Source organism: Elaeis guineensis, chromosome 7, assembly GCF_000442705.2.
Source record: "Elaeis guineensis isolate ETL-2024a chromosome 7, EG11, whole genome shotgun sequence".
Classification (NCBI taxonomy): Eukaryota; Viridiplantae; Streptophyta; class Magnoliopsida; order Arecales; family Arecaceae; genus Elaeis; species Elaeis guineensis.
In genome coordinates this window covers 12,174,112-12,192,679 of record NC_025999.2, presented here as the reverse complement: position 1 = coordinate 12,192,679, position 18,568 = coordinate 12,174,112, and positions in this window count along the sequence as shown.

Below are 18,568 nucleotides of genomic sequence, written 5' to 3'. Positions count from 1 at the left end.
TGGATTCCAGGACAAAGAATGGAAAGTTACCGTATTTGAGGACTTTTATTGTAATTGCCGGGTGCCCATCTTTGTACTTGCCGGATCATTAGTACGATCCGTATTTATGATATAATTATTAATGACTTATGAAAATATATATATATATATACATATATGCATATATATTTTTTTTCTTCTGAGATTTCGTAGCCAAAATTGAGTGAGGATGGAATGAATGATTAGAATAAAAAAATATTAAAAAAAGTAACTCGGAGAAGTGTAGAACGATGAGGAAGAGACGGTGTCAAAAGACAGCCAAAGTGAATCTCCCTCAAAACTCCATATTTTTCATCTATGAGATGAAGGTACCTTTGAGTATTTCATAATTTTGGAAGTACAAAATCTATGATCTCTTGAATAAAAACTTCCACATTTCCTCACTGGCTCTGCTTCCTTTCTGTTCTCAAAGGCGTTGGAAAGGAATAGAAAAAAGAGGACAGTCCATGAGGCTTCCACCACCATGAGATCAGAAAAGGCTCAAATATACAGCCAATCTTAGCCTGTCTGCAAATACATTATTTCGATAATTCAAATGCATGATATACAAGTCCTGATGGAGTAACGTTATTGTTGTACTAAAGCTCATCCTCGGAGAGAATCTCAGAAAACAAATGCTCAATTCCTTTAGCCTTCCTCTCTTCTTTGCATTTTCTTTTCCAAAGGTCAGAACTCAAAATTCAACCATGCTATTATCATGACAAAGTGCAGAGACACCATCTCTTTGAGCAGGAGAATAAAAAAATTTTTCGGAGAGCCAATCCGCTGCTTGATTGACTTCTATGTACTACTTATCCTTTTCATTAAGCAGAAGAAAAAAAAATTGTTAGCATGGAATCTTATCATCATGCAATTAAGCTTTGATCTACAAATAGATAGAATTTGACGCCTCAAGATTTGGTTTATATTGAGCCCATAACGAGATCCACGATGAAAAACGGAGTCCAACGAGATCAAGATCATCTCAAACGAAGTTCGGACGGAGAAGATACGCACGATCGAAGATGGCATGAAATCCGAAGTGACGGAAGACCGCCGGTGGCTGGCGGCGGGCCGACAGAGCAGCAGCGGCATGGCCGCAGGCGCGATAGTGCACGGCCTGGGCATGTAGAGCCCGGCCTAGCACGCTAGGTGTGATCCATGCCCAGGCGCGCGAGCGCAGGCACGGCCCAGGTGCGCGCACGGGCGCGGCCCAAGCCCACGCAGCCCGTGCTGGGAGCTCGTAGCCCGATCCATCATGGACCGAATGGTGCATAGGGAGCTCTGTAGACCGAGGGAGCATTTTCCCTCGGTTTCTCGCGATCCATCATGGACCGCATACCATTTTTCGTACGTTTCTCACGGTCCACGGACTGTTCCGTGGACTGACGCATGATCGGAGGGCGTGGGTTGATTTTGGTATTGATCTGACAGTTCAGGGATTTGGTTTGCGCCTGATTAGGAGTCCTAATCATGTTCTAATTGGTTTTTAACCCTTTAAAGAGTCTGATGATGCAAGAATAGAGAGGTGTGGCTCGATTTTGACAGAAAGGAACCCACGAAGAGAGAGAGACGTGCAGCGCTGAGAAGAGAAGGAGCAGAGAAGCTCTTGGACAGCGGACAACAGTTGCTTCAGGGGTTCAGGGGGTCTTCCTAGAGAGAGAGCTTTTATGAGAAAAAACTTCATATAAGGGAAAAATTGGGTGTACGAGGGTTGAGAGTGAGATCTCCTCTTGTAATATTTTTTTTTCTCATAATGAAGTTTGCATGCCCCGGGAGGCAAATCCTTTTTTGGCTGATCCACATATTTGATTGTTTTCTATTTTATTCTTCTTTCTTTTTGCTGTATTGTGCGGTATCGAAAAGATCCTAGAAGATGGTGTCCTGGCTAGACATCCACCAACAAATGGTATCAGAGCGAGGCGTACAAGGATGCAGATTGCAGCAATGGTGAGCAAGATTGAAGATGGAGAAGATATGATCAATCAAGTTGGAGATCAACAAGTTTGATTGAAAGAGTAATTTCTCCTTGTGGCAGGCAAAGGTCAAGGACATACTCATCCAACAAGGATTGATTAATGTTTTCTTATGCAAGGAGAAGCCGACCACTATAGAGGTGCAAGATTGAAGACGGCTACAGATGCAGGCGGTAAATACCATCTCCATGTATCTAGTGGAAGAGGTAGTAATCCATGTGCTTAGCGAGACTTCTCCGACGGTGTTGTGGTTAAAACTCGAGGAGTTGTACATGGCGAAATCTCTCAAACACTCTTTTCCTCTGGTGGTAGTTTTACTAGCTGCGGATAATTGAGGGACAGAGCGTGCAGGAGCATCTCAGCCACTTCCAAAAGATCCTCACTGACCTCCTCAGCGTTGGTGAGAATGTTGAAGAGAAGACCAGGGTGCTGGTTTTGCTATCGTCACTTCCACCTTCGTATGAGTCATTGGTGACTGCTCTTCTAATGGGAAAAAGCACCATCAAGATAGACAAGGTCACCGCGGCGTACTCCAGAATGAAGTTCTCAAGAGGAAGAACCCGACTTCGAGCTCAGGTGGCGGTAGCTCAGTTTTGGTGATTTCTGGAGGAGCAGGAGGTGGTAGACGGAGCGACAGAAGATCGCTACGAGGGTGGTCTAAGTCCAGGAGAGATTTGAGTAAAATCAGATGTTACCGATGTGAAGAGTTGGGACATCTAGCCAGAGATTGCCCTCAACTCAGGGATCGGATGATGGCTGTTATAGCGACGGCCAGTAGCGATTCAGAGAGAGATATTCTGGAGATATCTAATGAGGTATCTACTTCTTTCCAGCAGTAGATTTTAGATTCTGCATGTACCTATCATGTATGTTGTAGAGAGGAGCAATTTGACTCCCTGGAGAACAGTGAGGGCACTGTTTATCTGTCGGATGGATCATGCTGTGTGATCAGAGGTATCGAGATGGTCAACTGGAGGACACATGATGGTGCAGTGAGAAGATTGGAGGAGGTTCGATACATATCTGATTTCAGACAGAATCTTATCTCACTGAATAGACTAGATTTGAGAGGCTACAGGACGGTAGTTGGTGGAGAAATTCTGAAGGTGCTACGCGGTGATAGGATTGTTCTGGAAGAAAAGAAGGAAAGGAGAGGACATTATTACCTGACGGAGAGCCCAGTGCGAGGTAAAGCTTTAGGAGCTAAGAGAAATTCAGAGCAAGGTAGAGCTCCAGGTAGAGGTGGATCGGGCATTAGACAGGAGACTCGGGAGGATGAAAGGCGATATCGCAAAGTGAGATTCCTATTACTGCAGGATGATGCCTCGAGCAGATCTTAGACCAGAAGGAGCATAGTATATGATGGAGATGGGATCAAGCAGCTTGGCTTGACTCCCATGTTTGCCCATTCATGTTCAGTAGGCGATTGTCCCAGGACATGGAGGCAAGGAGATCCAGAAGCTCTTAGAGTTAGGAGGAGATCGAATATCAAGTTGAGATAGAGATTATTAAGATTTGATATCTCAAGATTCGATCTATATTGAACCCACAACAAGGTCCGCGATGAAAAATGGAGTCCAACGAGATCAAGATCATCTCAAACGGAGTTTGGATGGAGAAGATACGCACGATCGAAGATGGCATGAAATTCGGAGCGATGGAGGACCGTTGGCGGCCGGCGACGGGCTGGCGGAGCGACGGTGGTGCACGGTCCAGACGCGGCAGCACGCGACCTAGGCACGTAGAGCCCGACACAGTGCGCGAGGCATGGCCTAGGCCCAGGCGCACGAGCTCGCGGGCCGGCCTAGGCCCGGGCGTGGGTGCGAGCCAGGCCCACACAGCCTGTGCTGGGAGCCCGTAGCCTGGTCCATCGTGGATTGGGCGGTGCACAGGGAGCTCTGTGGATCGAGGGGGTATTTTCTCTCAGTTTCTCACTGTCCACCATGGACCGCATGTTGTTTCTCGCATGTTTGTCGCAGTCCATGGACTGTTCCATGGACCGACTCACGATCGGAGGGCGTGGGTTGATTTTGATGTTGATCCGACAGTTCAGGGACTTGGTTTAGGCCTGATTAGGAGTTCTAATCATGTTCTAATTGGTTTTTAACCCTTTAAAGGGCCTGATGATGCGAGAACACAGAGGTGTGGCTCGATTTTGACAGAAAGGAACCCGCGAAAAGAGAGAGACGTGCTGCGCTGGGAAGAGAAGGAGCAGAGATGCTCCTGGATAGTGGACAGCGATCGCTTCAGGGGTTCAGAGAGATCTTTTTAGAGAGAGCTTTTGTGAGGGAGAACTTTTTATGAGAAAAAAATTAGGTGTACGAGGGTTGAGATCTCCTCTTATAATATTTTTTTTCTCATAATGAAGTTTACATTCTCCGTGGAGGTGAATTTTTTTTTGGCTGATCCATATATTTGATTGTTTTCTATTTTATTTCTTCTTTCTTCCTGCTACATTGTGCGGTATCGAAAAAATGCTGGGAGGTGGTATCCTGCTAGACATCCACCAACAAATGGTATCAGAGCGAGGCAGTACAAGGATGCAGATTGCAACGGTGGTGAGTAAGACTGAAGATGGAGAAGATAGGATCAATCAAGTTAGAGATCAACAAATTTCATTGAAAGAGCAATTTCTCCTTGTGGTGGGCAAGGGTGAAGGACGTGCTCATCCAACAAGGATTGATCGATGCTCTCTTATGCGAGAAAAAGCCGACCACCATAGAGGTGCAGGATTGGAGACGGCTACAGATGCAGATGGTGAGTACCATCCACATGTATCTAGCGGATGAGGTGGTGATCCATGTGCTTAGCGAGACTTCTCTGACGGTGCTGTGGTTGAAGCTCAAGGAGTTGTATATATCAAAATCTCTCACCAACACTCTTTTCTTCTAGAGACAGTTTTACCAACTGTGAATGACTGATGGACGGATTATGTAGGAACATCTCAGCCACTTTCAGAAAATCCTCACCGACCTCCTTAACATTAGTGAGAATGTTGAGGAGAAGACCAGGGCGCTGGTTTTACTAACGTTGCTTCCACCTTCGTATGAGTCCTTGGTGACTGCTCTTCTAGTGGAGAAGAGCACCATCAAGATGGATGAGGTCATCGTGGTGATACTCCAGAATGAAGTTCTCAGGAGGAAGAATCCGGCTTCGAGCTCAGGTGGCGGTAGCTCAGCTTTGGTGGTTTTTGGAAGAGCAGGAGGCGGTAGACGGAGCGACAGGAGATTGCGACGAGGGCGGTCCAAGTCCAGGAGAGACTTGAGTAATACCAGATGTTATCGATGTGAAGAGTTGGGCATCTAGCCAGAAATTACCTTCAATTCAGAGATCGGATGATGACTGCTGTAGCGACAGCTAGTAGCGATTCAGAAAGAGATATCTGATGAGGTATCTACTTTTTCTCAGTAGTAGATTTTAGATTCTTTATGTACCTATTATATATGTTGTAGAGAGGAGCAGTTTAACTCTCTGGAGAATAGTGAGGATGCTGTTTATCTGTCGAATGGATCATGCTGTACGATCAAAGGTATCGGGACGGTCAGCTGGAGGACACATGATGGTGCAGTGAGGAGATTGGAGGAAGTTCGATACATATCCAATTTCAGACAAAATCTTATCTCACTGAGCAGACTAGATTTGAGATGCTACAGGACAGTAGTTGGTGAAGAAATTCTGAAGATGCTATACGGCGATAGGATTGTTCTGAAGGAAAAGAAGGAAAGGAGAGGACATTATTACCTGACGGAGAGCCCAATGCAAGGTGGAGCTTCAGGAGCCAAGAGGAGCCCAGAGTGAGGTGGAGCTCCAGGTGAAGATGGATCGGGCACAAGACAGGAGACTCAGGAGGATGAAAGGCGATATCGCAAGATGAGATTCCTATTGCTGCAGGATGATGTCCCGAGCAGATTTCAGATCAGAAGGAGTACAGCATACGATGAAGATGTGTTGCTCCAAGAATTGATTTTGATGATCGCAAACTATTTGAAGAGACTACTAATGAGTTTCTTATCTTTGAAAAATATTTTTGTGATGTTTCAGGTAGTCCAAAAGATTGAATTTGAAAAGCTTCATCAAGTGTGTCAAAATTGAAGTTTTCTGTAAGTTGGAGAAGTTTTCGAAGCCTTTTGAGAGTATCAAATTGATTTGAATATATTTGAGAGCATTTGAAAGTATTTTGGTAAGTTTCAAATCTTAAATGTATGAAAAATTAGATTGCAACAATATGGGGTGATCCATCTGGGTCATCCCTTTTCATTGAGTAGCCAGCACGTTTCTTTTTGACTCATGGCACGCAGTGGGACGACCCACTTGAGATGATCCATACAATAGGATGACCCACCTGGGACAATCTCTGAGATCCTGAGATCAAAACAGAAAGTTTGATTTTCGGACTGGCCAAATGAGGCATCTCATGGGACTTTCTAGTCACAGTGGGACGATCCATCTGGGATGATCCATTTTGGGTGAGTTCGTAACGGTTAGTTTTCAGCTTATTTTTGATACATTTAATGCGCATTAAACACTCTCCAACGGCTCTAAACCGACTTTAAGACATTCTCAAGGATAAATGGTGACTATAAATGCTCTTTTGAAGTGGAAAATCAAACAGTTTAAGCAAGCATTCAAGTTTAAATTCGAGAAAATCTCTATCAGCCCTAAAAAGATAAATAGAAGCATTTAATCACTTCACCAACCACTCTCCAGCAGCAATCAAGTGTGAAATTCATTGAGGATATTCAGCAAAAGCTTCTTTTCCTTAAGTATTGTATTTCTATTACGTTTATTATGTTTATTTAAGGAGATAGTGTGCTGAATTTTTTGTACCCTATTTTTTTCATATTATTTTTAGATTTTTGAGTTTTGGGGGATTCCAAAATTCGGTTGGGTTGATCCGAATCCTGAATCGAATTATTGAGGGTTGGTTTGTATCCGAAAAATAAGTATTTTTACTTAGATAGCAAGGGTCGGAGGTGTCCAATGTGGTGTAATCCTTGTAATCCGTTTAGCGGATTGAATTTTCAAGTAGAGACTTGAAAAGTGGATGTAGGTGTAAGGTTGGCATCGAACCACTATAAATTTTTTGTGTTTGTTGTGCTTGCCTTTCTTCTTTATGCCTTATACTTGCAATCTTATCATTTGTGTTTGAATTTATTTTTATTAAAAATCAATCCTCTCCACTCAAACACTTTAGCACATTATTTTAGTGCATTAATCTTTAAAATTTTAAAAAGATCCAATTCACCCCATCCTCTTGGGCTCTATATCTGGGTAACAAGTGGTATCAGAGCTCAGTGCTCTAGTTCTTACTTGATTTAACCATCAAGAGTTAAAGATCTATGACAGCTCAATTTGGTACATCCCTAGCTGAGGGGCAATTCACAAACCGACCTTCACTTTTCAATGGATCAAACTACATCTATTGGAAAGCTCAGATAAGAATTTTCATTCAAACATTTGATTATGACATGTGGAGTGTCATAGTAAATGGACTACACACACCCACTAAATTGATTGATGGTGTGTCTCTCCCTAAGTCGGAAGGTGAATGAGATGAACTTGATAAAAAAATAGTTCAGCTCAATGCTAAAGTCATGAATATTTTATATTATGCTTTGGATGCTAATAAATTTAATCGTATTTTCACATGCAACTCAGCTAAAGAGATTTAAGATAGATTAGAAGTCACACACGAAAGTACAAATCAAGTAAAAGAATCTAAGATCAATATGCTTGTGCACAACTATGAACTGTTTAAAATGGAATCTAAAGAATCAATAACTCAAATATTCATTTATTTCATTGACATCATAAATAGTTTAAAAAGTCTTGACAAATATTATTCTAATAGTGATCTTGTGAGAAAAGTGCTCAGGTCCTTACCAAATCATAGGAGGCAAAAGTCACTGCAATCCAAGAGGCCAAAGATTTGAATACTCTACCATTGGAGGAGCTACTTGGATCCCTCATGACTCACAAACTGACCATGAAGCAACACACTGAGAAAAAAATCAGAAGAAAGAGGACCATAGCTCTTAAGTCGACAGCTCAGGAAGAAGAAGATACAGAAAATCAGACAATAGTAAGGAAGATGAGGACCTGGCCTTGATTACTAGAAAATTTAGATGCTTCATGAGGAGAAAAAAATAAAGGATCAAGAGAAGACCACCAGTCAAGGAGGAGCCGAGCAAAGAAAAAGAAAAGGAATAGCTCATCATCTGCTATGAATGCAAGAAATCGGCCCACTTCAGATTAGAATACCCCCAACTCAAGAAAGGCCAAAAGAAGTTCATGAAGAAGAAGATTATGATGGCTACATGGAGCGACAGTGATGACTCCACCACTGATGAAGAATCTCATGAAGAAGCCAATCTGTGCCTTATGGCATATGAAAATGAGGTAACACCCAAAATTCAAAATAAATTTACTTATGATGAACTGTTAGAAGCTTTTCATGAACTTTTAAATGACCTAAAAGAATTAAGAATAAAAAATAAAAATTTGAAATCAAGAAACCAAGTATTAGCTAAGGAAAAAGAAGAAGTTGATAAGAAAAATGGAGAATTAGAACTAAAGAATCAGTCTCTAATAAAAGAAAAAAATGAACTGTTTAGTCAAAATGAAACTCTTGTAAAAGAAAATCAAAAACTAAAGGAAGAGGATAACAAGTTAAAACCTATAGTTGATAGATTTACATTAAGTTCAAACAAACTTTTGATGATCATTGATAGTCAAAAAGTTGTATATGATAAAGTCGGACTTGGCTGTAACACTCTAAGAAAGTAAAAATTTTTGAAAAATATTTTTGTCAATACATCTACAAGAAAACTGTCAAATATTATTTGTTTTAGATGTGACAATGTAGGGTACAAAGCTTACTCATGTTTATCAAATAAATTTGATATTAGAAATGTTAAGAAAATATGGATTCCAAAAGGAACCATTGTGACTAACCCCAAAGGATCCAAGTCAGCTTGGGTACCTAAGGTTAAAATTTGATTTCATATGTGCAGGTGTGTCTTGCATCCCAAGCAACAAAATGAAGTAGTATCTCGACAGTGGATGCTCAAGATACATGACTGATGATAAATTTTAATTCATCATATTGGAAGCTAAGAATGGAGGGATGGTCACCTTTGGAGATAATGAAAAAGAAAAGATCATCGATATTGATAACATTGATATCACTCCCTTCACTTGTATTGAAAATATATTACTTATAGATGGTCTTAAGTATATTTTTTAAGTATTAATCAATTATGTGATAAAAGTTATAAAGTAGTTTTTGAATCATCTATATGCATTGTAACTAGTTCCACTGATGTTAGCATTAGATTCATTGGATATAGACGTGGCAATGTATACATAATTGATTTAGATGATCTATCCTTACGAAATATGCAATGGCTTATGGTCATAAATGCTAAAATTAATGATACTAGTTAGCTTTGGCACCATAAGCTTGCACATATTAGTATGCACACACTTTCTAAAATTATTAAAAAAGATTTGATTTTTGATTTTTTAAAAATTAATTTTGACAAAGATAAAATTTGTGATGCATGTTAATTAAGTAAACAAATAAGAATTTTTTTTAAATCTAAAAATATTGTTTCAACTTCTAAACCTGTAGAACTCTTACATATGGATTTATTTGGTCCTACAAGGACAACTAGTCTAGGAAGAAAAAGATATGGTTTTATAATTATTGATATTTTTTTTATGTTTTACTTGAGTTTTGTTTTTAGCTTCTAAGGATGAAGTATTTTCTGTATTCTCTAAGTTTTGCCGAAAGATTTCAAATGAAAAATATTTACCAATTATTTTTATTCGAAGTGACCATGGCACTGAATTTAAAAATAAAGATTTTGAAAAATTTTGTAATGAAAAGGGCATAGATCATAACTTCTCAGCACCTAAAACACCACAACAAAATAGAGTTATTGAAAGAAAAAATAGAACCCTAAAAGAAATGGCCCGTACCATGTTATGTGAAAGTAAACTCTCAAAATATTTTTGGACAGAAGCAATTAACACAACATGTTACATTTTAAACCATACTTTAATAAGACCTATTTTAAAGAAAACACCTTATGAATTATTGAAAGGTAGAAAATCTAATATAGGTTATTTTCATATTTTTGGTTGTCGGTGTTTTGTTTTGAATAATGACAAAGATAACTTAGGCAAATTTGATGCTAAATCTGATGAAGCTATCTTTTTTGGCTATTTCACTTCTAGTAAAGCTTTTAGAGTATTCAATAAAAGAACACTGTAGTGGAAGAGTCAATTCATGTTATTTTTGATGAAACTAATGATCTTCAATCAAGAAAGAGAGAGAGTGCTGATGATACAAGTATCATAGAAAATGAAATGAAAGAACTCACCTTCAATGACTCAAATAAATAAAATAAAAATCAATTGGATGAAAGCATCAATGATCAGAATATTCAAAAATAATCTCAAGACACAGGTAATCTTCTAAGGGAATGGAAGTATGTTTACAATCACCTTAAAAAATTAATAATTGATCATCCGGCACAAGGAGTAAGAACTAGATCCTCACTTAGAGATGTTTGTAATTATGTAGCTTTTATTTCATATCTAGAACCTAAAACAATAGATGAAGCTGAAAAGGACCATAACTGGATAATTATCATGCAAGAAGAGCTAAACCAATTTGAAAAAAATAATGTATAGATACTAGTTGCTAGACCTAAAATCCACCCCATAATAGGAACTAAATGGGTATATAGGAACAAATTAGATGAAGATGGAAATGTAATAAGAAACAAAGTAAGATTAGTTGCTAAAAGATACAATCAAAAAGAAAGAATTGATTTTGATGAAATATTTGCTTCTGTTGCTAGACTAGAAGCAATAAGAATACTACTTACTTTTGCTTGTTTTATGAACTTTAAATTATTTCAAATGGATGTTAAAAGTGCTTTTCTTAATAGTTATATTGCTGAAGAAGTCAATGTAGAACAACTTTCTGATTTTGAAAATCATAAGTTTTCAGATCATATGTTTAAGTTAAACAAAGCTTTATATGGATTAAAACAGGCTCCTAGGGCATGATACGAAAGATTAAATTTTTATTAAAAAATAATTTTTCAAGAGAAAATATTGATACTACTCTTTTTATAAAAAAGAAAAGATAAAGAAATTTTAGTTATACAGATATATGTTGATGACATTATATTTGGATCTACTAATAAAAATTTGTGTCAAGAGTTTGCCAAGCTCATGCAGGAGGAGTTCGAAATGAGCATGATGGGAGAACTCACTTTTTTCCTCAGACTCTAAATTAAACAAATGAAAGAAGGGATCTCTATCACCCAAAGTAAGTACACAAGAGAACTATTAAAGAAATTTGGAATAGAGAGCTCAAAAATTATAAGTACACCTATGATCCCTTCTTGTGAATTAGAAAAAGATGAGCATGGTAAAAATATTAATTCAAAGCTCTATAGAGGCATAATAAAATCTTTATTGTATCTTACTACTAGTAGACCTGATATAATATTCAGTGTATGCATGTATGCTAGATATCAATCTAATCCTAAGGAATCTCACTTAAATGCTGTTAAGAAAATTTTTAGATATTTAAAAAGAATACAAAACTTAGGTCTTTGGTTTTCAAAATAATCTTCTATGGACTTAATAGGTTATTCAGATGCAGACTTTGCTGAATGTAAACTAGATAGGAAAAGTACTAGTAGAACTTGTTAGTTTTTGGAAGAAAACTTAATCTTTTGGTTCAGCAAGAAGTAAAATTCAATGGTATTGTCTACGGTCGAAGTCGAATACATTGCAGCTGGAAGTTGCTGTATTCAAATCATTTGGATTAAGCAACAACTCATAGATTTTGGTATTGAACTTAAAAATATCCTCATAAAATGTGATAATACTAGTGTTATCAATTTGATCAAAAATTTAATTCAATATTTTAGGTCAAAATACATTGAAATTAGATATCATTTCATAAGAGAACATGTTCAAAATAATGATATAACACTTGAATATATAAACACTAAAAAACAACTAGCAGATATTTTCATCAAAGCATTAAATGAAAATAAATTTTATAAAATTAGAAGAAAATTGGACATCTTAGATCCTTCTACTTAAATTTCAATTATAATTTTACTCTCAAAATTTTTCTAAAATTTTTTGACATTATTATCTTAATTTTGGGAGCCATCTATCTTTTTTTGAGATTTTTTTAAGATAATTAAAAATTATCAGTGTTATTCAGATATCTTTTTAGATTTTTTTCTATTGAAATACTCAATCAAAAATCATATCAAAATTTATCTGAACTTTTCGTGATCATCTCAACTCGATATCACCAATTTCAAATTTTTTTTTTGAATTTTTTTTTATTTTTAAATCTTTTTCTCATTGACTGAACCTTTTCTGGAGGGGACGACCCATGTGAAATTTTTCAATTGATCGAGCAAATGGATTTCATGAGAGCCGACCCATTTCCTATTCTATTAAATAGGCTTTTGGGGCGTCTCAAACCTCAAAACCCTTCCTCTCTCTCTCATCCTAAACTTAGGAATCTCCTTCTAGATCTCTCCAAACCCCAAAATCTCACAAAACCGTGGATCACTCTCCTCAAATTTTTTGATCTCACGGCTCACTCTCTTGATTTCCCCAAATTCCAAATCCTAACCCATAGAATTCATGAGAAACTCTCCAAAATTATCTTCTCCTCTTAGTTTCACTTCAATCCACATCCTTCTCTACTGTCTTGACCATTATCCATCCTCTCCTTGGGACATGGCCCCCAAAATGAGGTTACCGCAGAGAAGGAAGTCGGTTAGATCCTTGGAGGCTGAGGAATGGAGGAAGAAGGTAGCACAAGAGCCAACCCAAGTATCTCCACCGATCACTCCAAGTAAGATTTCTCTATCTACAAGGAAGGTTGCTTTGGATAGAAATATATATTTCAAATTTTTGAGGCATGATAGTTTTTCTATTAGAGAAAAATTAATTAAGCAAGGATGGAAATTTTTCCTAAGTTTGTCTGAGCTAGTTATATTGATTTGGTCAAAGAATTTTACTCAAATTTTGGTTTTCTCTGATAATGTTTTGAGGTCTACTGTGAAGGGAGTCCAAATCATTTTTAATGCACCTAGACTAGGTAGACTCCTTTAGATGCCTTATGAGGGTAGTTGTCTAGATGAGCTATCCAAAAAAAAAATTGAACTTAGAACTATCCTTGGAGGAGAAGATGTAGAAGAATTTCTGAAAATTGAAGCCAAGGATCTGAGTGTGGAAATGAGGTTGCTCCACCACATGGTGTCTAGGATTTTCTTCCCTAAAGGAGGAAGATATGATTTGATGACTGGTAGAGATATTTACCTGATGCACCATGTAGTTTCTGAGACTCCCCTAAACCTACCTTTTCTGATGATCGATGCCATAAGGGAGGCCTCGAACAGATCCAAGGCTCTCTTGCCATATGGCATGCCTCTCACTGTGATTTTTAGGGAGTCTGGAGTGAGTTTTGAGGGAGAGGTTGTTTATAGATTGTCATACACCAACACCTACAAAACCATTCCCTTTGACGCATGAGGTTTGTCAGAGTTGATGACCATTGGGCCAAGGGCCGTGCAGCTGCAATTGAGGAAGAGGATGATGAGGAGGAGCATACTGAGGGGGAGGATCCATCTACTCCTGTGCCCAAGCCGAGTCCAATTGATCACCATATTTCAGAGTCTGAGGTAGGATCCTTAGTCAGAGTACCCCCATTGAGCCATATCATGCCTACTTTTAGCTTGGGGGATGTTGATATGAGACAGCTAGCTGAGAGAGTGGCAGGGATCTTATCTGTTTAGCTGCAGCGATTTCAGGATTAGTTTCTTCAGTAGTCTCACTTGTTCCAGTAGCAGATCCTCCTGTTGGTGCAGCAGCAGTAGCAGCAGTATCGCCAGGCTTCATCGAGTACTTTCTCTGATCCTTCCTCAAACCTTTCTATAGTGCCATACATATCTTCACTGATGGAGCTCTTGTCCGATCTGAGTACTAGACTGGAGAGTGTGGAGAGCTCCCTACTTAGGTGCAGTGGCAGGATTTTTGATATTGAGAGGGAGATCAGACGGATTTTAGTTTTTCTATCAGGAGGAGCAAGTACTTCGACCACCACTTCACCTCAGCTGGATGATTTAGCTTGAGAGATAGAGAGACTCCACAGCCAGCTTCATTCTTCTCTTGAGCTAATTCGAACAGACATCAGAGACTCCAAAGACTTCGTATCTGCTGATCTAGATGGGCTCCGACTTATAGTGAGGGGGATTTTATTTCAACTTGATGCCATTATGACTCAGCTTCAATCTAGGCCCTCTGTATGTAGTGAGCCAGCCTTTGTTCAGCCCATTACTTTCCGTCCTTCGACATCTTCCTTTCGGATCAGATCCTTCGATCAAGGACGAGGCTGATCATCTTTTACCTATCTTGGTCTCGTGCTCGATGCCCATTCTCACTGATTTCATCATTTTGTATTAGGTTACTTAGTTGTATTTTGTAGATTGGATGTATGAGAGCTTTATGCTCATGGACATATATTATGACTCTTGTAACCTCTCTATAATTAATGAATGAGATTATTATCATGGCACACTTCTTTTTTCTTAGATGAATGAATGAATGAATGACTGTTATACTTGAATGAATGCACTATTATATTGATACCTGATATGTAATCATGAAAAATCTTACCCGCTTTAGTTTATTTTTTTGATGATATCAAAAAGAAGGAGAATGATATCATAATGGAGAAAGTAGTATATTGTCTATCTGAATTTTTTAAATTTACATGCTCTTTTAAATTTTTTGTTCTGATACAATATTTTACACTGATACGTCCATTTTTTACTCTGATACATCTATTTTTATCCTCATTTTGATACTATTTGAAAAATTGCTCTAATACATCTATTTTTCTTGAGTGCTCTGATATTTCTGATAATTTTATTTTTGCATGAATGCCAAAATATCTCAAAATATTTATTTTTAATTTTACAAAACACTCCAAATTCTTCTCTTTTAATTCTTAGTTTCATCCTTGCTTTGATATCAAAATGAGAGGAAGAAATATTTTTTTCATATTTATTACTCTGATATTTAAAACAAGAAAGAAAAGAACAAAATTTTTTTATGAACCATCTCTGCTTCAATAAGAAAATTTTTTGACAAATTGAACACTTTATATAAAAAAAAGAGGAGATCTTTTTTAAAATAATCAAAATGATTATTTTATCTATTTCATACAAGAAAGGAGAAGATTTTAACTGACTAAGAACAATCCTTAAAAAAATTTTGATACCTTCACAAATGAGTTTTAGCAAAATGAATTGAAACATTAAAATTGTTGAAAATATGTATCTTATGATTCTTCATGTTTAATCTTTGGCATATTCCTACAAGTACTCCATAAATCTAAATTCTTTGAGCTTTATAAACTTATCTTATGAACACTCAAATATTTTATCATCATCAAAAAAGGAGAGATTGTTGCTCCAAAAATTGATTTTGATGATCGCAAATCATTTGAAGGGACTACTAATGAGTTTCTTGTCTTTGAAGAATATTTTTGTGATATTTTAGGTAGTCTAAAAGATTAGATTTGAAAAGCTTCATCAAGTGTGCCAAAATTGAAGTTTTCTGCAAGTTGGAGAAGTTTTTGAAGCTTTTTGAGAGTGTTAAATTGATTTGAATCCATTTGAGAGCATTTAGAAGTGTTTTGATAAGTTTCGAACCTTAAATGCATAAAAAATTGAGTTGCAACAATATGGGGCGACCCATCTGGATCATCCCTTTTCATTGAGTAGTCGGCACGCTTCTTTTTGGCTCATGACACGCAGTGGGATAATCCACTTGGGATGATCCATGTAGTGGAAGGACCAACCTGAGATGATCCCTGAGACTCTGAGACCAAAACAAAAAGTCTGATTTTCAGACTGGCCAAATGAGGCATCCCATGGGACTTTCTAGTCACAGTGGGACGATCCACCTGGGACGACCCATTCTGGATGAGTTCGTAACGGTTAGTTTTCAGTCTATTTTTAGTATATTTAATGCGCATTAAACATTCTCCAACGGCTTTAAACCGACTCTATGACATTTTCAAGGGTAAATGGTGACTATAAATGCTTTCTTGAAGTGAAAAATCAAACAGTTTAAGCAAGCATTCAAGTTCAAATCCGAAAAAAGCTCTATCAGCTCTAAAAAGAGAAATAGAAGTATTTAATCACTTCACCAACCATTCTCCAGCAGCAATCAAGTATGGAATTCATTGAGGATGTTCAGCAAAAGCTTCTTTCCCTTAAGTATTGTATTTTTATTGTGTTTATTGTGTTTATTTAAGGGGATAGTGTGCTAAATTTTCTGTACCCATTTTTCTTATATTATTTTTGAGGGATTCCAAAACTTAGTTGGGTTGATCCGAATCTTGAATCGAATTATTGAGGGTTGTGTTGTATCCGAAAAATAAGTATTCTTACTTGGATAGCAAGGGTCGGAGGTGTCCGATATGGTGTAATCTTTGTAATCCGTTTAGTAGATTGAATTTCCAAGTAGAGACTTGGGGAGTAGATGTAGATGCAAGGTTGGCATCGAATCACTATAAATTCTTTGTATTTATTGTGCTTGCCTCTCTTTACTTATTTTTCGTGCCTTATACTTGCAATTTTCTCATTTATTTTTGAATTTATTTTTATTGGAAATCAACCATTTCCACTCACACACTTTAGCATATTGTTTTAGTGCACCAATCTTTAAAATTTTAAAAAGATCCAATTCACCCCCCCTCTTGGGCTCTATATATGGGCAACAAGATGGGATCGAGCAGCCTGGCTCGACTCCCATATTTGTCCATCCATGATCAGCAGGCAATTGCCCCAGGGCATGGGGCGAGGAGATCCAGAAGCTCTCAGAGTCAGGAGGAGGCCGAATATCGAGTCGAAATAAAGATTGTTAGGATTTGATGCCTCGAGATTCGATCCATATTGAGCCCACAGCGAGATCTGCAATGAAAAATGGAGTCCAACGAGACCAAAATGACCTCAAACGGAGTTTGGATGGAGAAGATACGCATGATCGAAGATGGCACAAAATCCAAAGCGGCAGAGGACCGCCGACGGTCGGTGGCGGGCCAGCAGAGCGGCGGCAGTGCGGGGGCGCATGGCCTGGGTGCGCAGAGCTCGGCCTAGCATGTGGGGTGCGGCCCAGGCCTAGGCGCGCGAATGCGGCACGCATGGGTGCGGCCCAGGCCCGTGTGGCCCGCGCTGAGGGCCCGTAGCCCAGTCCACCATGGATCGGACGGTGCACAAGGAGGTATGTGGATCGAGGGGGCGTTTCTTTTCGATTTCTCGCGGTCCATCATGGACCGCATGCTATTTCTCGCATGTTTCTCACAGTCCACGGACTGTTCCGTGGACTGACGCGCGATCGGAGGGCGTGGTTGATTCCGATGTTGATCCGACTGTTCAGAGTCTTGGTTTGGGCCTGATTAGGAGTCTTAATCATGTTCTAATTGGTTTTTAACCCTTTAGAGGGCCTGATGATGCGAGAACAGAGAGGTGTGGCTCAATTTTGACAGAAAGGAACCCGCGAAGAGAGAGAGAGATATGCGGCGCTGAGAAGAGGAGGATAGAGGCTCCTGGACAGTGATCGCTTCAGGGATTCAGAGGGGGTCTTCTTAGAGAAAGCTTTTGTGAGGGAGAACTTTCTGTGAGGAAGAAATTTGGTGTATGAGGGTTGAGGATAAGGTCTCTTTTTATAATATTTTTTCTTCTCATAGTGAAGTTTGCATGCCCTATGGAGGTGAACCCTTTTTTGGCTGATTCACATATTTGATTGTTTTTTGTTTTATTTCTTTTTTCTTCCTGCTGCATCGCATGATATTGAAAAGATCCTGAGAGGTGGTGTCCTGGCCAGACATCCACCAACACAGATTACATCATTTGCATTTACAAAATATTTTTTTTGGTAAACCCTAAAAGTGGTCATTCTGAGAACTGAAAGAAGGCAAATCATCATATCTTGGAAGGCAATCCGAGGATCGATTATGAAAGCAGACAACATGAAATAATAGAACAACTAGAGCTGTCAATTCGGGTTGGACCCATCGGGTTGGCTCGTCCTGCCATATAAATAGGGCAAGTTGAGTTGATATTTTGCAATCTGTTTAAAAGCGGATCAAATGATCTATCCCATTTGGATCGATGGATCGGGACGGATTGGGATGGACTGATCCGTCTCTTTATATATATATATTTCAAAAGAGGATTTTAATATTATTGAAAAGATAATTGATGAAAAAAAAAAGAAGATGAAAAATTAAATGATGAGAACTACAATAATGATATGGAGGATAATTTTTTGAAATTTTAATTTGCTTCTAAATTAGTTTAAAAATTGGAACTTAAAGTCTTTTAAGTTTGAGTTGCATTAAACTAGTTTAAGTTTGACAATTTTATTTTATAACTCTAAGAATTGAGATGTGAGACTTTGATGGATTGATTTGAACTCAAATTGAATATGAAATTCAATTTATATTA